At 43.3% G+C, this 23,507-nt stretch overlaps 1 long non-coding RNA gene across 1 annotated transcript in view; it reads right to left on the bottom strand.

Annotated features, from left to right (window-relative positions):
- Positions 1-1,646: 1,646 nt before the first annotated feature.
- Positions 1,647-23,507, bottom strand: part of LOC138667193 (uncharacterized) — a 126,436-nt gene continuing 104,575 nt past the window's right edge. The window contains exon 3 of the long non-coding RNA XR_011318631.1: positions 1,647-1,773. This is a non-coding gene — a long non-coding RNA (uncharacterized lncRNA). The remainder of the gene's footprint in view (positions 1,774-23,507) is intronic.

Below are 23,507 nucleotides of genomic sequence, written 5' to 3'. Positions count from 1 at the left end.
AAGCAGATTTACCCTCCACACCTTTAGTCAGGTGTGGAGATTTTTTGCAAACTCTGCGTGGATTTTTGTAGTGTTTTATACTGACCGCACAGTATTCCATCCTGTCCTATCTATTTAGCTAGACTGGCCTCCTGTGCTCATCCTGGTTTCATTCTGTGTATGTCTTTACCCTCTCCACTCACAGTCATTATTTGTGGGGGGGCTAATCTATCCTTTGGGGATTTTCTCTGAGGCAAGATAGTTTTCCTGCTTCTATCTTTAGGGGTAGTTAGCTCTTAGGCTGTGACGAGGTGCCTAGGGAGAGTTAGGAGCATCCCACGGCTACTTCTAGTGTTGTGTTGAGCTTAGGGACTGCGGTCAGTACAGTTACCACTTCCTTCAGAGCTCGTTCCATGTTGCTCCTAAACCACCGTATCATAACAGTCTAGACACTGATAAGCCACCCCCACCATCAAGGTGATAAAGGGATCCAAACCCTAACCCTAACCCTAGCCCTAACCCTAACCCTAGCCCTAACCCTAGCCCTAGCCCTAACCCTAGCCCTAACCCTAACCCTAGTCCTAATCCTAACCCTAGCCCTAACCCTAGCCCTAACCCTAACCCTAGCCCTAACCCTAACCCTAGCCCTAACCCTTGCCCTAACCCTAACCCTAACCCTAGCCCTAATCCTAGCCCTAATCCTAGCCCTAACCCTAGCCCTAATGCTAACCCTAACCCTAGCCCTAACCCTAGCTCTAACCCTAACCCTAACCCTAGCCCTAACCCTAGCCCTAACCCTGGCCCTAACCCTAATGGGAAAATGGAAATAAATACATTTTTTAAATTTTTAATTTTTCCCTAACTAAGGAGTTGATGAAGGGGGTTTGATTTCTATTTATAGGGGGTTTTCTAGTGGATTTTTATGATTGGCAGCTGTCACACACTAAAAGACGCTTTTTATTCAAAAAAATATTTTTTTGCGTTACCACATTTTGAGAGCTACAATTTTTCCATATTTTGGTCCACAGAGGCATGTGAGGTCTTGTTTTTTGCGGGACGAGTTGACATTTTTATTGGTAACATTTTCGGGCACGTGACATTTTTGATCGCTTTTTATTCCAATTTTTGTGAAGCAGAATGAACAAAAACCAGCTATTCATGAATTTCTTTTGGGGGGCCATTTATGCCGTTCCGCGTTTCATCATAATGCACACCCTCTGTAGTCCCATTGGCGGTGTCTGGTTATCTTGATTTTTCTCTTGTGAAATTTCTCATCATGCATAGCAAAAACGCAAACGCAGGAAAAACGCATAAAAACGCGTACAAACGCGGCGTTTTTTTAACCACATGCGACACCGCATGCGTCTAAAAAATGCTGCGTTTGTACGCATTTATATGCGTTTTTTCCACCACTTGCGGATGTGTTTAAAACGCAGCAGATTTAAACGCAAATGTGAAACTAGCTTTAGTAAAGGGTTTTTCAGAAATTCAATTGCATCTCAGAAAATCCATCTAAATAAAAATATATAACTTCCAAAGTTCACCCAAACTTTAATACTTAGCTAAAGTGTGCAAAGCGTCACGCACAGAGTTTTTTTGAGTAAGTCTTTCATTCTTGAGACATACAAAAACATCATTCAATATATTGTAATAATTAGACAAGATTTATTTGAGCAGCAAAATGTCTGAAAACGTATGAACTTCGGAAATATTGAGATGAGAGCTTGTATGGGAAATTCATCATTACTGCGTATCAGCAGAAGAGCTCAATGTTGAAAACTTGAAATTCACAGTCTGAGAAAAAAGAAAACACAAATTAGATTTATTTCAATAAATTTGTTAGGTAAATTAGGGTTGAGCGACCTTTACTTTTATAGGATCGGGTCGGGTTTCACGAAACCCGACTTTTTCAAAAGTCGGGTCGAGTGAAATCGGCCGATCCTATAAAAAAGTCGGGGTCGGGGTCGGCCGAAACTCGAAACCCAATGCAGTGCATTGGGTTTCCAATGGTTCCCAGGGTCTGAAGGAGCGGAAACTCTCCTTCAGGCCCTGCGATCCATATTTAAGTGTAAAATAAAGAATAAAAATAAAAAATATCGCTATACTTACCCTCTGACGCGCCCTGGTACTAACCGGGAACCTTCCTTCCTTCGAATCAGTGCTTCCAGGACCTTCGGTGACGTCGCAGCTTGTGATTGGTCGCGCGACCGCCCATGTGACCGCCGCGTGACCAATCAGAAGCCGTGACGTCACCACGACGTCACCGAAGGTCCTGGAAGCGCTGATTCTTAGGAAGAAAGGCAGAAGAAGCAGGGGGCGCGTCCGAGGGTGAGTATATTCCTATTAGGTATATACTCACCCTCGGACGCGCCCTGCTTCTACTGCCCCTGATACGGCAGCAGCGGCTCAGTATTGGGGTATCAGGGGCAGTAATAGGGACACATACGGCAGCAGCGGCTCAGTATTGAGGTATCAGGGGCAGTAATAGGGTCAGATACGGCAGCAGCGGCTCAGCATTGGGGTATCAGGGGCAGTAATAGGGACACATACGGCAGCAGCGGCTCAGTATTGGGGTATGCCCCTGATACCCCAACACTGAGCCGCTGCTGCCGTATGTGTCACTATTACTGCACTTGATACCTCAATACTGATCCTCTGCTGCCGTATGTGTCCCTATTTCTGCCCCTGATACCCCAATACTGAGCCGCTGCTACTGTATGTGTCCCTATTACTGCCCCTGATACCCCAATACTGATCCTCTGCTGCCGTATGTGTCCCTATTACTGCACCTGATACCTCAATACTGATCCTCTGCTGCCGTATGTGTCCCTATTTCTGCCCCTGATACCCCAATACTGAGCCGCTGCTGTTGTATGTGTCCCTATTACTGCATCTGATACCCCAATTCTGATCCTCTGCTGCTGTATGTGTCCCTATTACTGCCCCTGATATATCAATACTGATCCTCTGCTGCCGTATGTGTCCCTATTACTGCACCTGATACCCCAATACTGAGCCGCTGCAGTATGTGTCCCTATTACTGCACCTCATACCCCAATGCTGAGCCGCTGCTGCCATATGTGTCCCTATTACTGCACCTGATATCACAATGCTGAACTGGTGCTGCCATATGTGTCCCTATTACTACACCTGCTACCCCAATACTGAGCCGCTGCTGCCATATGTGTCCCTATTACTGCACCTGATATCCCAATACTGAGCCGCTGCTGCCGTATGTGTCCCTATTACTGCACCTGATACCCCAATACTGAGCTGCTGCTGCCATATGTGTCCCTATTACTGCCCATGATACCCCAATACTGAGCCGCTGCTGCCGTATGTGTCCCTATAACTGCACCTGATACCTCAATACTGAGCCGCTGCTGCCATATGTGTCCCTATTACTGCACCTGATACCCCAATACTGAGCCGCTGCTGCCGTATGTGTCCCTATTACTGCACCTGATACCCCAATACTGAGCCGCTGCTGTATGTGTCCCTGTTACTGTCCCTGATACCCCAATACTGAGCTGCTGCTGCCGTATGTGTCCCTATTACTGCCCCTGATACCTCAATGCTGAGCCGCTGCTGCTGTATTTGTCCCTATTACTGCACCTGATACCTCAATACTGAGCCGCTGCTGCCGTATGTGTCCCTATTACTGCACCTGATACCCCAATACTCAGCCGCTGCTGCTGTATGTGTCCCTATTACTGCACCTGATACCCCAATACTGAGCCGCTGCTGCCGTATGTGTCACTATTACTGCCCCTGATACCCCAATACTGAGCCGCTGCTGCCGTATGTGTCCCTATTACTGCACTTGATGCCCCAATACTGAGCCGCTGCTGCCATATGTGACCCTATTACTGCACCTGATACCCCAATACTGAGCCGCTGCTGCCGTATGTGTCCCTATTACTGCACCTGCTGTGTGGTTCTCTGTGCCCTTTAAATTCTAAAGCAACTCTCTACAATATAGTAATGCCAGGTGCAGGTGCCCTAGTAATGCCCTGTGTGCCCCTTTGATAGCCTCAGTAACCTGAGTTCCCCTATAACAATAAGTGCCCACTTTACATTTAATAAAGTCCCACGTCTCCCCTGTACAGCTCCCCTTTACACAGCATGATGCCCTCTTATACACTTATACACAGTATAATGCACCCACACTCTGCTGCAGGAGAGAGGTGTTGCACAGCAAGAGGTTCCATTGCTCCCTTCTAATCGCATTTTTTTGCCACCGTCTAAACCTATGGAGGTTGGGGCCACTAACCTCAAGGAGAAGGAGAGGAGACGGCGACATGAAAGAAAGCTGTGCTTTTACTGCGGAGATCCCGGACATTGGAAAAAGGACTATTCCTCCTGCTAACCGACTAACAAGTGGCTGTGTCTGGGTTATTGTCGAGGAGGTCATCCAGACTCTCAGGTACCTTTTTCCTCATTCACAAAAGTATTGCCGGAAATGGAACTTAGTTGTGGGAGCAGCTTCACGCCCACTTTTGTGGACTCCGGGTCATCCACAAACTTTATTGACTTTATTGAGTTAGAGATAGTTAGGCTGGAGACTCCTATTAATATTGTTGCTATTGACAAAACACCGCTGGCTAAGTATGTAATTAAATTTGTCTCAGAGGAGTTTCTCTTTTAAGTGGGTTCCTTGCACCAGGAACGTATTTCATGTTTTGTTCTGGACAATCTGCCTGCGGGACTGGTGTTGGGGTTCCCCTGCTTCCAGTTACAGAACCCTGTGATAGATTTGGAATTTCGGGACATTGTCAAATGAGGTCCTAATTGTGTCAAAAGTTGCCTTACTACTGTACTTGTGTCATCCGTTAATCTGGAAGGTATTCCAGAGTATCTGAAGGATTTTGAGGATGTTTTTTCTGAAAAGGAGGCTGAGGTCTTACTACCACACCGCCCTTTTGACTGTACTATTAATCTGGTTCCGGTGCTAAATTGCCCAAGGCCCATTTGTACAACCTCTCTGGCCCGGAGTGAACGGCTATGAAGGAGTATATTTCCGAAAGCCTACGTAAAGGCCACATCCATCCCTCTGTCTCTCCTGTGGTGGCTAGATTCTTTTTTGTAAAAAAAAAAGATGGTGGTTTGCTCCCATGCCTCGATTTTCAGGAATTAAATAAGATCACAGTGAGAAATAGCTATCCCCTTCCACTCATCCCTGATTTGTACAATCAATTGTCAGGGGCCAAATGTTTTTCTAAATTGGACCTCAGGGGAGCATATAATCTAATCCGTATTTGGGAGGGGGATGAGTGGAAAATGGCATTTCTCACTTCTGAAGGGTTATTTGAGAATTTGGTTATGCCCCTTGGTCTCATTAATGTGCCAGCTGTTTTACAGAATTTTATAAACCATGTATTTTCTTATTTTATTGGGCACTTTATGGTGGTATATTTAGGTGATATCTTTGTGTTTTCATCTAACAAACAAGTTCACATGGATCATCTATGTGTGGTTCTCCACAGGTTACAGGAGAACTCGCTCTTTGCGAAACCTGAAAAATGCACATTACTTGTCCAAGAATTGTCCTTTCTGGGGTTCATTCTGTCTGACGAGGGGTTTCATATTGACCCTGGGAAGGTACGGGCCATTCTGGATTGGGTGCAACCCAGAGACTTAAAGGGTCTTCAACATTTTCTGGGGTTTGAAAATTATTACAGTAAATTCATTAAAGTGTTTTCACAGGTGGTCAAGCCCCTCGTTGATCTGACTCGTAAGGGGACTGATCTCAAAAACTGGTCAGCTCCGGCTGTGGAGGCATTTGCTTTATTAAAGAAATGCTTTATGTCTGCCACTGTTTTGGTCCATCCTGATCCGTCAAAACTGTGGTCTGGGTGGTGGGGGATAGATTCAGTAAACAGGTGCATTTTGTATCTTTTTGGCGGGACTACCTAATGCTGAAACACTTTCTAGGTTGTTTACTGAGCATGTGTGTTACACCTGGTCCGGTTCCCGTACCTTTGCGGGGTCCCCATCGGGACTCCCGCTCTGTGCCGGCTCAATGCTGTCTGGATGGGACCTCTGCTTCTCCTCCCTCCTCTGTTCCCTGGCGTGCAGCCAGCAGGTCCTCGCACTGTGTGCTTAGGTCGCGTGTGCGCTCGCTCCCGGTCTCTTACAGAGACACCGTGCATTTTTCAAAAGGTGCTTCTGACCAATGGCGTGTGAATGATGGCTATTTCTAGTTCCTCCACAATAGGGAGGGTGCCGGAGCAACAAATATCCTCAGCTGCTTACTTCCTGTTTTTTCTAGCATGTGCTTCTGTTCTGAAGTCTCTGTCAGTGCTTTGCTTACACTGTTTGTCTCCACAGACTATCTGCTACCTGTTACCTGGCTATTCTGGATGATCTAGAGCCTGCTTTACTCCTGTTCCGTCTCGTCCCGCCATTCAGTCACCTGAACCTCAGGGCAATGTCGGTACCACTGGAACCAGTCTCTACCCGTACCCCTGGTATCTACTGGTTAGCTCTACATCACTTCCTAACCCTGTTTGTCCATCTGTCCCACTGGGTCAGCTACCACGAGTCCGGGGTCTAACTGGAGGTAGCACCCGTGTCCCAAGGTGTCCCATTCTTACCCTGTTCGAGAGGTCTTACTATGGGTGTCTGGTGCTCACGTAATCATGCCCCCTTTGGAGCCCCTTGAACCGTGGTCCAGAGGTTCCACGCTGTATGACAATAAAAACAAATGTGAACTTTACCACCTGTGCCTCCGTTTCCAGTCGTTACAACGTGGTGCGATTGCATGGTGTGTCTTTGAATGTGGTTTCAGATGGGGGGTACAATTTGTGTCCAAATTTTGAAGGGCTTTTTGTAAAAGCTTAGGTATTACTTTGGCCTTCTCCTTGGCCTATCATCCCGAAACCAATGGACAACAGAGAGGACCAATCAGTCTCTTGTCTTGCCACATCCCAGCAGGATGATTGGTGTTCTTTGTTACCAATGGCTGAGTTTGCCTTTAATAGTCGTATTAATCAGTCTACGGGCAAGCTCAAGCAAACATAAACAGTTTGCGGATAAGCGACGATCTACAGGACCCATATACCTGGTGGGAGATAAAGTATGGTAACATTTGGCTGAAAGTTCCTTCTGCTAAGGTTGTCAATCCAGTTGCCTTTCGCTTAAGTCTACCGTCTTCATTTCAGATCCCCAATGTGTTCCATAAATCTATCCTGAAGCCATTTGTACCTTCCTCTGATGGGTCTCCAGCTCCTCCGCCTCTGATTTCTGTGGGTGGGCAGATGGAGTATGAGGTGGCATGGATTGTGGATTTGTGCATGTCCACAGTTTGCTGCATTATTTGGTCCATTGGAGGGGTTACGGTCCTCAAGATCGATCCTGGGTCTCGGTGCAATCGGTTCATGCCGATGAATTGGTTTGGGTGTTTCATGCGCGGTATCCTGGGAAGTCTGGGGGTCCAGTGGGCCCCCTTGAGAGGAGGGTACTGTAATGATCCAGACTGGGTTTTGAGTCCTGATTTCCCTTTTTCCCAGTCTGGTCATGTCAAGATTTAACCTTTCTCAGCCTCTGTCTGGGTTCAGGTTGGCTATTTATCGCCGCTGCTTCCTGCAGGCAATGTCAGTTATAGTTTTTGCCTATTGCTGCTGTAGCTGACTCTGATTGCTCTGATTTGTCCTGCTGTGTTTGTTGTCTGGACCCGTGTCTCTGCTTTCCTCTATTGCCATCTTGACTCTGTGATTCCTGTTAGTGTGCTGACTCCCTGGATTTGACTTGGCTTGTATCCTGACCTGCTTCTGTCTTTTGGCTTATCCACTCCTGACCATTACTGACTCCCTGCCTTGTCTCTGACCGTGAGTTTGCTTATTCCTTTGGTACTGCACTACAGTCTAAGATTTGACCCTGCTTGTTTGACTATTCTGCTGCCACCTGTGGTAGCTTCACTGCTGCACGGCAGGCCAGCTCTGTTTAGGTGCAGACCTGCTTCCGCTCTACTGCCATCTAGTGGAGCCTGCACCTACCTGCATTGCAGCAGCGTGACAGACCCTAATTGTGATTGTCCTAAACTCAAATATTAAAGCCACAATATAGAGACATAACAAGCAATATTTTAATATTAGTAGGGACATTTTTTTTATAAAGGATCATACAACCATTCTAACATGGATTTTCAAAGAACGTACACCAGCTTCATCAGGTCTTTGAGATCTATTTGGTATGCATAGTGTATTATGAAATACAGTGACAGATCAAATATAAATATGATGTTATTTTTTTCCATAATACGCATGTTTATTATCACTTTTTTACATTTTGCTCGGTCTTATGTAAATGCTTTAATTTTACGTCTTTTTTTCTTTTTTTTTTTAAGCAAAATACTAGCTAAGCTGGGTATGGAATCAAATTGTGCCTGTGCTTAGCAATATGTACAGGCTCCAAAAAAGGAAGAAATAGAAGTATGCCCTAATAGGCAAGTAGAAAAGACAGTCCTGGGGATTTTTGCCGGTCCCGAGCTATTTCTATGTTTATGAATGCTACAGATGTGTATCACAGCTGTTCTGACGGTACACTGGTTGTACCCGTGAGGCTGTCATGATAATAATGCACTTCATGATGCGGCTACTGACTGTTTATGTTTGGCGAAGTGGTTAATAATGCTACTAATATAATTGTTAGACTATTTTTATGATCATATTATTATTATTATTATTATGACTAGATTAGCAAATTAAACTGCTTTTTTCTGCACTCTTAGCTCATTATGTTTGGGGAAAGGGTAAATAATGCCATTATCATAACTGTTAGATTATTATAATTTTATTATCATTATTATTTTGACTATTTAGATGAGCAAATTAAACAGATTATTTTTTTCTGCACTCTTAGCTCATTCTTAAGTCTTCACATTTATATTTTGGAATCATGTCAAACAGGGTAAAAAAAAATCCAGAGCTAAAAAAAAATAAATCAATAATATATATATAATCCCCCCACTAATAGGCTAATAAGATTTACATAAAGAACATTTAAAATACAATAGTTACACAGAATTTTTAGGCTTCTACACAAAGCCGGCTGCAGTCAGAACCGACGTTTCAAGGCAGACCTTCTGCTTTTATCTATATTTTAAACCCCACACAAGGTATACAAGGCGAATAGTGCTGTTATCGTCTCAGGGACTTAAATAATATATGAAGAACAGAAGTTGCTCTGAAAAAAAGGACATGGAAAGAGAAATAAAAAACCCTTAGTTTCAGTAACTCCCTACACTACACAGGTCGGCTCTCGCAGAGGTTCTTTATTGGGCAGGCAATGATTGGAGTCTATTGATGGAGCCATTATTGTAACACAGTGATAAGTGAGATAAACTTCAGATATGTTGTTGTTTTGTAAGTTTTTGGAGAGGAAGAGGTTGGCTTGGGATACGGTATGTATATATTACTTGTAAATTGGGATGAGGAATACATAGAAAAATACCAATATGGATTAGATGTGACTAAATGCATCGTCTTGTCCTCAGGTCGGTATGTCCAGCCTCACAATGTGTTCTTGCCTCCAGTTAACTTTCTTCCATTGATTATTTAAAGCACCATTAAATCGTCGGAATACGGAATATTTGGGTGTGTATAGAAAATAGGAGGTGATCTGCAATATTCGGCAGCGGCCACCGCACATTAAATGAAGATCTGCTGTGCAGATTAATGTTTATATCTAACCACCACCAAAGCTAAAACCTGATGATCAGTGGGGGGCACAATGTGTCGGACCCCCAAAGATCTCATATTGGTGACCCATCCCAAGATTAGATAAAGACATAAAGTCATCAGTTTGTTTAACCCCTTAGCGACCGCCGATACGCCTTTTAACGGCGGCCGCTAAGGGTACTTAAACCACAGCGCCGTTAATTAACGGCGCTGTGGAAAAAGTGTATAGCGCCCCCCACAGGCCGATTTTCTCCGGGGTCTCGGCTGCCGAGGGTAGCCGAGACCCCAGAGAACATGATTCGGGGGTTTTTTAACCCTCCCCGCATTTGCGATCGCCGGTAATTAACCGTTTACCGGCGATCGCAAAAAAAAAAAAAAAAAAAAAAAAAAAAAGCGATCTCTTTTTAATTTCTCTGTCCTCCGATGTGATCGCACATCGGAGGACAGAGAAAAGGGGTCCCAGGTGGCCCCCCAATACTCACCTAGCTCCCCCGATGCTCCTCGTGTCTCCCGGTGGGCGCCGCCATCTTCAAAATGGCGGGCGCATGCGCAGTGCGCCCGCCGGCCGGCACCGGGAGAATCTTTGGGGTCTCGGCTGCCTGGGGTAGCCGAGACCCCAAAGAGCATGATCGGGGGTCGGTTTTAGCGACCCCTGTTTTGCGATCGCCGGTAATTAACTGTTTACCGGCGACCGCAAAAAAAAAAAAAAAAAGTAAAGTGTAATTCTCTGTCCTCTGATGTGATCGCACATCAGAGGACAGAGAAATAGGGGGATTCGGGGACCCTAGCATACTCACCTAGGTCCCTGGATCCTCTTGCTGCTCCTCCTGGCCGCCGGCAGAAGAACATGGCGGACGCATGCCCAGTGCGCCCGCCATCTGTCTCCATCTGCCGGCCGGCAGGAGAACAGCAGTTAGGGCTAAAATTAGGGGTAGGGTTAGGGTTAGGGGTAGGGTTAGGGTTAGGTTAGGGGTAGGGTTAGGGGTAGGGTTAGGGGTAGGGTTAGGGGTAGGGTTAGGGTTAGATTAGGGGTAGGGTTAGGGTTAGGTTAGGGGTAGGGTTAGGGGTAGGGTTAGGGGTAGGGTTAGGGTTAGGGGTAGGGTTAGGGTTAGGTTAGGGGTAGGGTTAGGGGTAGGGTTAGGGGTAGGGTTAGGGTAGGGGTAGGGTTAGGGCTAGGGTTAGGTTAGGGGTAGGGTTACGGCTAGGGTTAGGTTAGGGGTAGGGTTAGGTTAGGGGTAGGGTTACGGCTAGGGTTAGGTTAGGGGTAGGGTTAGGGGTAGGGTTGGGGCTAAATTTAGGGTTAGGGTTGGGGCTAAATTTAGGGTTAGGGTTGGGGCTAAATTTAGGGTTATGCTTCTTTCACACTTACGTCAGTACGGGGCCGTCGCAATGCGTCGGCCCGACATACCGACGCACGTTGTGAAAATTGTGCACAACGTGGGCAGCAGCTGTAGTTTTTCAACGCATCCGCTGCCCAATCTATGTCCTGGGGAGGAGGGGGCGGAGTTACGGCCACGCATGCGCGGTCAGAAATGGCGGATGCGACGTACAAAAAAACGTTTCATTGAACGTTTTTTTGTGCCGACGCTCCGCCAAAACACAACTGATCCAGTGCACGACGGACGCGACGTGTGGCCATCCGTCACGATCCGTCGGCAATACTATGGGCAAAAAACGCATCCTGCGGGCACATTTGCAGGATCCGTTTCTTGTCCAAAACGACGGATTGCGACGGAATGCCAAACAACGCAAGTGTGAAAGTAGCCTTAGGGCTAGGGTTAGGGTTGGGGCTAAAGTTAGGGCTAGGGTTGGGGCTAAAGTTAGGGTTAGAGCTGGGATTAGGTTTAGGGTTTGGATTAGGGTTGGTATTAGGGTTAGGGTTGGCATTAGGGTTACGCTTGGGATTAGGGTTAGGTTTGGGATTAGGGTTAAGGTTAGGGTTGTGATTAGGGGTGTATTGGGATTAGGGTTAGGGTTGAGATTAGGATTAGGGGTGTGTTGGATTTAGGGTTTTGATTAGGGTTATGGTTAGGGTTGACATTAGGGTTGTTTTGGGGTAAGGGTTGTGATTATGGTTAGGGTTAGTGATTAGGATTATGGATCAGGTTGGGATTAGGGTTAGGGGTTGGAGCTAGAATTGGGGGGTTTCCACTGTTTAGGTACATCAGGGGGTCTCCAAACACGACAGCCAATTTTGCGCTCAAAAAGTCAAATGGTGCTCCCTCCCTTCTGAGCTCTGCCGTGCGCCCAAACAGTGGGTTACCCCCACATATGGGGCATCAGCGTACTCGGGATAAATTGGACAACAACTTCTGGGGTCCAATTTCTCTTGTTACCCTTGTGAAAATAAAAACTTGGGGGCTACAAAATCTTTTTTGTGAAAAAAAAAAATATTTTTTATTTTCACGACTCTGCATTCTAAACTTCTGTGAAGCACTTGGGCATTCAAAGTTCTCACCACACATCTAGATAAGTTCCTTGGGGGGTCTAGTTTCCAAAATGGGGTCACTTGTGGGGGGTTACTACAGTTTAGGTATATCAGGGGCTCTGCAATCGCAACATAATGCCCACAGACCATTCTATCAAAGTCTGCATTCCAAAAAGGCGCTCCTTCCCTTCCGAGCTCTGCCGTGCACCCAAACAGTGGTTTACCCCCACATATGGCACATCAGCGTACTCGGGATAAATTGGACAACAACTATTGCAGTCCAATTTCTCCTGTTACCCTTGTGAAAATAAAAACTTGGGGGCTACAAAATCTTTTTTGTGAAAAAAAAAATATTTTTTATTTTCACGACTCTGCATTCTAAACTTCTGTGAAGCACTTGGGCATTCAAAGTTCTCACCACACATCTAGATAAGTTCCTTGGGGGGTCTAGTTTCCAAAATGGGGTCACTTGTGGAGGGTTTCTACTGGTTAGGTACATCAGGGGCTCTGCAAATGCAACATAATACCCGCAGACCATTCTATCAAAGTCTGCATTCCAAAACGGCGCTCCTTCCTTCCGAGCTCTGCCGTGCGCCCAAACAGTGGTTTACCCCCACATATGGGGTACCAGCATACTCAAGACAAATTGGACAACAACTTTTGGGGTCCAATTTCTCTTGTTACCCTTGTAAAAATAAAAACTTGGGGGCTACAATATCTTTTTTGTGGAAAAAAAAAATATTTTTTATTTTCACGGCTCTGCATTATAAACTTCTGTGAAGCACTTGGGCATTCAAGGTTCTCATCACACATCTAGATAAGTTCCATGGGGGGTCTAGTTTCCAAAATGGGGTCACTTGTGGGGGATTTCTACTGTTTAGGCACATCAGGGGCTCTCCAAACGCGACATGGCGTCCGATCTCAATTCCAGCCAATTCTACATTGAAAAAGTAAAACGGCACTCCTTCTCTTCCAAGCTCTGCGGTGCGCCCTAGCAGTGGTTTACCCCCACATATTGGGTATCAGCGTATTCAGGAGAAATCGCACAACAACTTTTGTGGTCTAATTTCTCCTGTTACCCTTGTGAAAATAAGAATTTGTGGGCAAAAAGATCATTTTTGTGTAAACAAAAGCGATTTTTTTATTTTCACGGCTCTACGTTATAAACTTCTGTGAAGCACTTGGGGGTTCAAAGTGCTCGCCACACATCTAGATAAGTTCCTTAAGGGGTCTAGTTTCCAAAATGGTGTCACTTGTGGGGGGTTTCCACTGTTTAGGCACATCAGGGGCTCTCTAAACGTGACATGGCGTCCGATCTCAATTCCAGCCAATTCTGCATTGAAAAAGTCAAACGGCGCTCCTTCACTTCTAAGTTCTGCGGTGCGCCCTAACAGTGGTTTACCCCCACATATGGGGTATTGGCGTATTCAGGAGAAATTGCATAACAAAATTTATGGTTACATTTCTGTTTTTACACTTGTGAAAATAAAAAAAATGGTTCTGAATTAAGATGTTTGCAAAAAAAAGTTAAATGTTCATTTTTTCCTTCCACATTGTTTCAGTTCCTGTGAAGCACGTAAAGGGTTAATAAACTTCTTGAATGTGGTTTTGAGAACCTTGAGGGGTGTAGTTTTTAGAATGCTGTCACACTTCATTATTTTCTATCATATAGACCCCTCAAAATGACTTCAAATGTGATGTGGTCCCTAAAACAAAATGGTGTTGTAAAAATGAGAAATTGCTGGTCAACTTTTAACCCTTATAACTCCCTAACAAAAAAAAATTTTGTTTCCAAAATTGTGCTGATGTAAAGTAGACATGTGGGAAATGTTATTTATTAACTATTTTTCGTGACATATCTCTCTGATTTAAGGGCATAAAAATACAAAGTTTGAAAATTGCAAAATTTTAAAAATTTTCGCCATATTTCCGTTTTTTTCATAAATAATCGCAAGTAATATCGAAGAAATGTTACCACTAACATGAAGTACAATATGTCACGAAAAAACAATCTCAGAATCAGCGGGATCTGTTGAAGCGTTCCAGAGTTATAACCTCATAAAGTGACAGTGGTCAGAATTGCAAAAATTGGCTCGGTCATTAAGTACCAAATTGGCTCTGTCACTAAGGGGTTAAATAAGGTTTTTTATGTTACATGTATTTAAATGTTGGCAATGTTTTTTTTTATCTCTTTGCTAATAAGTACTTTATTAAAAAAAGAAAATTAGTAATCTTGTAATTTTCACACTGACCACTGGGGCTATTTTAGACTCCTACATCCTGTCCTGTAAGGAAGAGTTTTCAGCAGGCTCGTTATCAGCAGAGGCAGGATTACAATGACAAGTCACACCTTTATATAAAGCTGATAGCACAGGATCCACCACTCATGATAGGCAATGTCACAGCTGACCCAACCATCAATGTGAACACTTCACCCTTAGATTAATTCATTGAGAGGTGCAGATTGCAAAAACTCTTACTGTTTCACTTATTCATTCTCGTCTGGACTATTGTAACTCTCTACTAATCGGCCTCCCTCTTACCAAACTCTCCCCGCTCCAATCTGTCCTGAATGCTGCTGCCAGGATCATATTCCTCACCAACCGTTACACCGATGCCTCTACCTTGTGCCAGTCATTACACTGGTTACCCATCCACTCAAGAATCCAGTACAAAACTACTACCCTCATCCACAAAGCACTCCATGGCTCAGCACCACCCTACATCTCCTCTCTGGTCTCAGTCTACCACCCTACCCGTGCCCTCCGCTCCGCTGATGACCTCAGGTTAGCATCCTCAATAATCAGAACCTCCCACTCCCGTCTCCAAGACTTTACACGTGCTGCGCCGATTCTTTGGAATGCACTACCTAGGTTAATACGATTAATCCCCAATCCCCACAGTTTTAAGCGTGCCCTAAAAACTCATTTGTTCAGACTGGCCTACCGCCTCAATGCATTAACCTAACGATCCCTGTGTGGCCTATATTAAAAAAAAAAAAAAAAAAAATTAATTAACTGGTTCATGCAGCTTTACATGAACACCCAAGCCTTACACTATGGCTGGTCCGAATAACTATAGCAATTGTTACCATCCACCTCTCGTGTCTCCCCTTTTCCTCATAGTTTGTAAGCTTACGAGCAGGGCCCTCACTCCTCTTGGTATCTGTTTTGAACTGTATTTCTGTTATGCTGTAATGTCTATTGTATGTACAAGTCCCCTCTATAATTTGTAAAGCGCTGCGGAATATGTTGGCGCTATATAAATAAAAATTATTATTATTATTATTATAGATTGTAAGATGAGCTCAGTTATGGGGGTTCTGCTGTTCTGGCCTTTCAGGGATCCTTGAAATGGGTCATGGCACTCGCAAACCATAACAGCAAAATCTACATTGCAATATTACGCTCTTCCCCTTCTGAGCTTTGCTCTGTGCCTGAAAAATAGGTCCTGATTACATGTAGGCTATTGGGACACTCAGGAGGAATTGTACAAGAAACCGTGCAGTCCTTTTTTTTCGATTAGTCCTTTTAAAATTTAAAAATTTGGGGTTAAACAACATTTCAGTGGTATAAATTAAATTATTCTTTCTTCACCGCCCAACGGTATAAATTTCTGTGAGGCACATGTGGTGTCAACATGCTCCCTGCAACCCTAGATAAATCAATTGAGAGTAGGAATTTATTAAATGGGGTCACTTATGGGAGGTTCTGCTGTTCTGGCACCTCAGGGGCTCTGCCAATGTGACATGGCACCCTCAAACCAGTGCAGCAAAATCTGAACTCCAATATGGCGCTTCTTCCATTCTGATCTTTGCACTGTGCCTCACAAGCAGTTTTTGACCACATATGGGGTATTGGGGTACTCAGGAGAAATTGCATAACAAACTGTACTATTCATTTTCTCCTATTATTTTGCTCAACAATTTAAAATTTGCGGCCAAAGCAACATTTTAATGGAAAAAATTGTATTTTTCCATTTACTCAGCCCAATGTTATACAATTCTGTGAATCCCCTGAGGGCTAGAAATTCTCACTACACATCTAGATGAATTCCCCAAAAAGTGCGGCTTCCAAAATGGGGTCATTTTGGAGGTTTCTGCTGTTTTGGCATGTCAGGGCTCAAGATCTTCAAATGTGACATGGTATTCGCAATCTATTACATCCAAAATTGCACTCCAGAATTCAATTGGCGCTCATTCCCTTCTGAGCCACAGTAGTTTTCCACCACAAACGGAGTATTGGCATGCTCAGGAGAAATTTTGTGGTTCACTTTCTCCTTTTCCCATCTATAAAGGAAACATTTTTGGGTAAAAGCGTTTTTTTCATTTTCGAGGCTCAATGTTATAAAATTCTGTGAAGCACTTGTGGGTTCAAGGTGCTCACTACACCTCTGAATAAATTCATTAAGTGGTATCAGGGGCTTTACAAATGCGACATGGAGTCTACCATGTATTCCAGCCAATTTAACACTCCAAAGATTGATTGGTGCTCCTTCCATTCTGAGCCCTGCCATGCACGTAAACAGTAGTTTTCCACCATATATTGGTTATGGGTGTACTCAGAAGAAACTGCACAATGGTATGGTCCATTTTCTCCTGTGACCCTTTTGAAAATTTGGGATTAAAGCAACATTTTTGTGGGAAAAATAAAATTTTCATTTTTCCCTTCCACATTGTTTTAATTCCTGTGTAGCTCTTAAAGGGTTAATAAACTTCTTGAATATGGCTTTGAGTCAATTAAGGGGTTTTGTTTTTTAAATGTTTTCACTTTTGGGTATTTTCTGCCACATAAGCCCCTCAAAGTCACTTCAAATTGGATATGGTCCCTAAAAAAATTGGTTTTGTAAATTTTGTTGAAAAAAAAATGAGAAGTTGCTGATACTTGTAACCCTTCTAACTTCTTAACATAAAAAGTTAAAAAAATAATGTTAATGTAAAGTAGACATGTGGCAAATGTTATTTATTAACTATTTTGCGTGGTAGGACTATCTGGCTTAAGAGAATTGCTAGAAGGAAACATATAGCGCAAATAGGGTCTTATCCTGATTAACAGGAATGGTAAACATGTACTTTATGCTCAACTGATGTGGCTGTGTGTGACACGACTATATGGCGTCAAAAGTCAGCTGCCGTAGCATCCATGAGACTTCAACACATCAAACTATCAGGAAAGTGGATTTAATCTCAGCTGCTGAACTTCCAGTTAATGAACCAGAAATCAAAAGATATATAAAAGTGGTTCAATGCCTTTCAAAGTCACCAGACTCTTAAATGTGGTTGCCGTGAAGAAGTATTCTGATGACTTTGAAACGCGTTGACATTAAACCACTTTTATATATACTTTGATTTCTGAATTCTTGACTGTAAGGTCTGCAGCACAGATTAAATCCATTTTCCTATTATTGTGATGCATCTGGTATAAGGGAATGACAATTCAAAGTTTGAAAATTGCTAAATTTTAAATTTTTTGTCACATTTTTTATATTTTCATAAATACAACACAAGTAATTTTATGTGGTAGTGCAGCCTCTTCATACAAGTGACTCTGCTTGGTAATGCAGCTTATCCATACAAGTGACTGTGCCTGGTACTGCAACTTGTAAATAGAATTGACATTGCTAATGCAGCTTTACCATACGAGTGACTGTGCCTGGTACTCCAGCTTTTATATGAGTGACTGTGCTTGGTACTGCAGCTTTTCCATATGAGTGACTGTGCCTGGTACTGCAACTTTTCCATATGAGTGACTGTGCCTGGTACTGCAGCTTTTCCATATGAGTGACTGTGCCTGGTACTGAAGCTTTTCCATATCAGTGACTGTGACTGGTACTGCAGCTTTTCCATATGACTGACTGTGACTAGTACTGAAGCTTTTCCATATGAGTGACTGTGCCTGGTACTGCAGCTTTTCCATATGAGTGACTGTGACTAGTACTGCAGCTTTTCCATATGAGTGTCTGTGCCTGGTACTGCAGCTTTTCCATATGAGTGACTGTGCCTGGTACTGCAGCTTTTCCATATGAGTGATTGTGCCTGGTACTGCAGCTTTCCATATGAGTGACTGTGCCTGGTACTGAAGCTTTTCCATATGAGTGACTGTGACTAGTACTGCAGCTTTTCCATATGAGTGTCTGTGCCTGGTACTGCAGCTTTTCCATATGAGTGACTGTGCCTGGTACTGCAGCTTTTCCATATGAGTGACTGTGCCTGGTACTGCAGCTTTTCCATATGAGTGACTGTGCCTGGTACTGCAGCTTTCCATATGAGTGACTGTGCCTGGTACTGAAGCTTTTCCATATTAGAGACTGTGCCTGGTACTGAAGCTTTTCCATATGAGTGACTGTGCCTGGTACTGCAGCTTTTCCATATGAGTGACTGTGCCTGGTACTGCAGCTTTTCCATATGAGTGACTGTGCCTGGTACTGCAGCTTTCCATATGAGTGACTGTGCCTGGTACTGAAGCTTTTCCATATTAGAGACTGTGCCTGGTACTGAAGCTTTTCCATATGAGTGACTGTGCCTGGTACTGCAGCTTTTCCATATCAGTGACTGTGCCTGGTACTGCAGCTTTTCCATATCAGTGACTGTGCCTGGTACTGCAGCTTTTCCATATGAGTGACTGTGCCTGGTACTGCAGCTTTTCCATATGAGTGACTGTGCCTGGTACTGAAGCTTTTCCATATTAGAGACTGTGCCTGGTACTGAAGCTTTTCCATATGAGTGACTGTGCCTGGTACTGCAGCTTTTCCATATCAGTGACTATGCCTGTTACTGCAGCTGTTCCATACTAGTGACTGTGCCTGGTACCGCAGCTTTTCCATATCAGTGACTGTGACTGGTACTGCAGCTTTTCCAGATGAGTGACTGTGACTAGTACTGCAGCTTTTCCATATCAGTGACTGTGCCTTGTACTGCAGCTTTCCATATGAGTGACTGTGCCTGGTACTGAAGCTTTTCCATATGAGTGACTGTGCCTTGTACTGCAGCTTTCCATATGAGTGACTGTGACTAGTACTGAAGCTTTTCCATATTAGTGACTATGCCAGGTACTGCAGCTTTTCCATATGAGTGACTGTGCCTGTTACTGCAGCTTTTCCATATGAGTGACTATGCCTGGTACTGAAGCTTTTCCATATGAGTGACTGTGCTTGGTACTGCAGCTTTTCCATATCAGTGACTGTGCCTGGTACCGCAGCTTTTCCATATCAGTGACTGTGCCTGGTACTGCAGCTTTTCCATATGAGTGACTGTGCCTGGTACTGCAGCTTTTCCAGATGAGTGTCTGTGCCTGGTGCTGAAGCTTTTCCATATCAGTGACTGTGCCTGGTACTGCAGCTGTTCCATATTAGAGACTGTGACTGGTTGTTAGCCGGAGTATTACCACAGCAGCGCGTGTTACTTCATATAAGCAGCAGAATCCAACGTAAGGCAAACTGTGTTTAATATATGCAGCTTGAACTGGAACAAAATAAGAAAGCTTTGACAGTAACTACCGATATAATCTAGTCCATGTAACACATGTCTCTCTGTGAAGGAAACAGCAGCAGAATGATGCAATCAGTGAGAGTCCTCTGACCTTTTTGTACAAACTTTAACAATCACAGCATAGCTGACAAATGAACACTCATAGACATTCAATGCAGACTACAACAGGAATGGAGTTGTTGCATTTAAACTTATTCCAACACCCCCACTCAACAACTGCTTATCCTGTTAGTCCCATTGCAGTTCTGAATTCTTCAAACTTGGCTCTTGACAATGGCTTTGTCAAAACATCTGCTAACATCTTGTCAGATTCACAGTAAACAAACTTTAGAACTTCACGCTCTACTAAGTCACGCAAGTGATGATGTTTAACATCAATGTGCTTTGTTCTTGCACTTATCCTTTCACTGCTGGCGAGCTTGATACATCCTTGGTTGTCCTCATAGATAACAGTTGGTTCAGCTAGTGGTTTGCCGAATTCTTCCAAAAGTTGCTTCAACCAAATTAACTCTTGACTTGCATGAGCAGCTGATGTATATTCTGCTTCTGTAGAAGACAATGCAACTGACACTTGTTTTCTACTGGACCATGAGATTGAAGTGTGTCCTAACTTGAACAAGTAACCACTTGTTGATCTTCGATCACTTGAGTCTCCAGCCCAATCTGCATCTACATATCCTCTGAGAATTAGATCTCCTGATGCAGAAATCTTTAGACTTAACTCTTGGGTTGCCTTAAGATACTGAAGAAGTCTCTTAATTGCATTCCAATCTCTTTGGCGTGGCTTGCTTACACGTCGGCAGAGAATTCCCACTGTGGCTGAGATATCTGGACGGGTTGTGGTTGCTATGTATAGAAGTGCCCCCACTGCTTGTCTGTAACTGTCATTTGTGGGTAGCAGATCTTCTTCTCCTTCCAATTTTAGGTAAGATGGATCCATTGGAGTTGATATGCCTTTGGCTTCTGACATTCCAAACTGGTTTAGAACTGTGGAGATTTTAGAATTTTGATTAAGAAGAAAACTTCCATCTTCCTCTCTCTGGATTTGGATTCCCAAATAGTATGTCACATCTCCAAGGTCCTTGGTCTCGAAATGCTTGTTCAGAATTTGACCTAGTTTTGAAATTTCTCTCTCTTCTTGATGCGCTATTATTACATCATCCACATATAGAATAACATACATCCAATCTTGTGATACACCTTTTGTATACAAACATGGATCCGCTTGAGACCTTTTAAATCCTTCGTCGATTAACACTTTGTTCATCTTAGTGTTCCATGCTCTTGCTGATTGCTTAAGGCCGTAGAGAGATTTTTGCATTCTGCAAACAAGGTTCTCTTTACCCCTTTTAACATAGCCTTCTGGTTGAGTCATGTACAGCTCTTCTTCAATGTCTCCATGTAGAAAGGCTGTTTTGATGTCAAAATGTCTTACTTTCATCTGCTGAACAGCAGCTATGGATAATAAAGTTCTGAATGTAGTTTGCTTGGCAACTGGAGCAAAAGTAGCATCATAATCTTCACCATATTTTTGTGAATATCCTTTTGCGACCAATCTTGCTTTAAAACGGTGAACATTACCTTCGGAGTCATATTTGTTCTTAAAGACCCACTTACATCCAATTGCTTTCTTGCCTTGAGGTAGCTCTGTGAGCTCCCATGTTTTGAGCTTATGAAGGGATTCCATTTCTTCATCAGCAGCTTTTATCCATTTTTGCTTCTTATGAATAGGCAGTTTTTGCATTTCCTGCCATGACTGTGGCTCTTCTTCTGGAATTGATCTGACCATATAAGAAAGGCGTTTAGCTGGAATTCCTTTATTTGATCTTTCTGATCTTCTGATCTCCTGAGGTTGGCTTGGTTCTTCTGTTTCTTTTTCAGTACTTTCAGAGCATATCCAGACTTCAGTATTTTCTTTGAGATTCTCTTCAATGTCTGGAATCACTGACTGAAATTCTTGTTCCTTAGGTTGAATTATTTGCGTAACCTCATGAAATTTGAGCGATACTGAGTTTTCATCAATCACTACATCTCTGCTGATTGTTACTGTGTTGGTCTGTGGGTGCAGGATTCTGTATCCTTTCTGAGTTTCACTGTACCCCACAAGAACTCCTTCCTTTGCATGAGATTCCCACTTAGAACGTTTTTCTTTGGGAACATGCACAAAAGTTTTGCTTCCGAATATCCTGAGATGCTTCAGGTTGGGCTTCTCACAGTTCCATAGCTCATATGGAGTTTTACTTGTAGCTTTACTTGGCAGTCGATTTTGAAGATAGGTAGCAGTCATGATGGCTTCTCCCCAATATGTTGTAGGTAGGTTTCCATCAAATAGCATACTTCTTCCACTTTCACAAAGAGTTCGGTTCTTTCTCTCTGCTGTGCCATTCTGCTCTGGGTTGTATGGAACGGTTGTCTGGAACACGATTCCATTCTTTTTCAGGATGGTTTGCACTTTACCACTTGTATATTCAGTTCCATTATCTGCTCGCAGTACCTTTGGTATTCTTCCAAATTTGTTAAGAACTGCAGCAAGATATTCTTCAAGTTTCTGTGGAACTTCATCTTTACTTTGAAGTAGGTAAGTAACAGTATATCTGGAATAATCATCAATGAATGTGAGAAAATATCTCTTCTTGCTGGGAGTAAGAACACTCATTGGACCACACACATCTGTATGTATCAAATCCAGTATCTGTGCAGATTTAGTAGTGCTTACTTTAGGAAACGATTTTCTGGACATTTTCCCTTTTAGGCAACTTGTGCACTTCATTGTTTGATTACACTGGTTGATTGCAATACCATTTGCAAGTTGAGCTAGTTTCTTTACTGCTTCTGGATCTCTGTGGCCTAGGCGTCTGTGCCACACATGAATACAGTCCTTATGAAAATCTTGTCTAGCACTGTAAACAGTTTCATTGCATTTCAGCTGATAAAGTTCATCTTTGATTTTTCCTTCGGCAAGGGTATGACCCTTCTTTGAAATGATGCATCTGTCATCCTTAAATGTAACTATATTTCCCTGTTGTGCAAGCTTCTTTACAGATAAAAGGTTACTTTCAAGTTTGGGAACATACAGCACGTCTTTAACTGGGATTTTTCTGACTTGTGCTGAGGATTGAACTTGACAATGGAGATAACCATCTCCTATTCCTTCTGATGTCATATAGTGACCATTAGCTAAAATTACCTTTTCAGACTTGCTTTCATCTAGATTAATGAAGAAATCTTTATCACGTGTCATGTGAGCAGTCGCTCCAGAGTCAATACACCAAACATGGTTTGCATATGGGCTTGTGCTGACCCCAAATGCAGTCGCAATACATGCATCTTCCTTCTTTACAGCTGTTTTAACCTTTTGATGACTGTCCTGCTTTTTAAACTGATTCATTCTTGCTTTCCACACTCTGCAGTCTGCTTTAAGGTGACCAGGCTTTTTACAGACAAAACATTCACGAGTTTCCTTTAAATGACTCTGAGCTTTAGAAAAGTACTGTGTCTTTAATGCTGCTTCTGCTTTGCATATATTATTGCTAATAGTCTCTGACTTTCTCTTGTATTCATCTGCAAGTTTCCCTTTCACATATTCTAGTGTGAGTTCATCATCTGGTCTGGCATCTAATGCAGTCACAAGCGTGTCATAACTTTCTGGAAGACCACTTAATAGTAATGCAGCAACATGAAAATCTTTAATTTCTTCACCAATACCCCTTAGGCGCTCCACAATCTCTAGGGTGTTTCTGATATAGTCCTGCATATGCTGGCCATCACTTAATTTAGACTGATACAGCTTTCTCATAAGATATAGCTTATTGCTGAGATTTGACCTTTCATGCACTTTCTGTAATTCTTCCCACATTTTCTTTGCAGTATCACATTTGCATACATGTACAATCTGGTTATCATCTATGCTGAGGGAAATAGTGCTTTGTGCTTT

Source organism: Ranitomeya imitator, chromosome 2 (genome assembly GCF_032444005.1).
Source record: "Ranitomeya imitator isolate aRanImi1 chromosome 2, aRanImi1.pri, whole genome shotgun sequence".
Lineage (NCBI taxonomy): Eukaryota > Metazoa > Chordata > Amphibia > Anura > Dendrobatidae > Ranitomeya > Ranitomeya imitator.
This window is presented reverse-complemented; position numbering and strand designations above follow the sequence as displayed.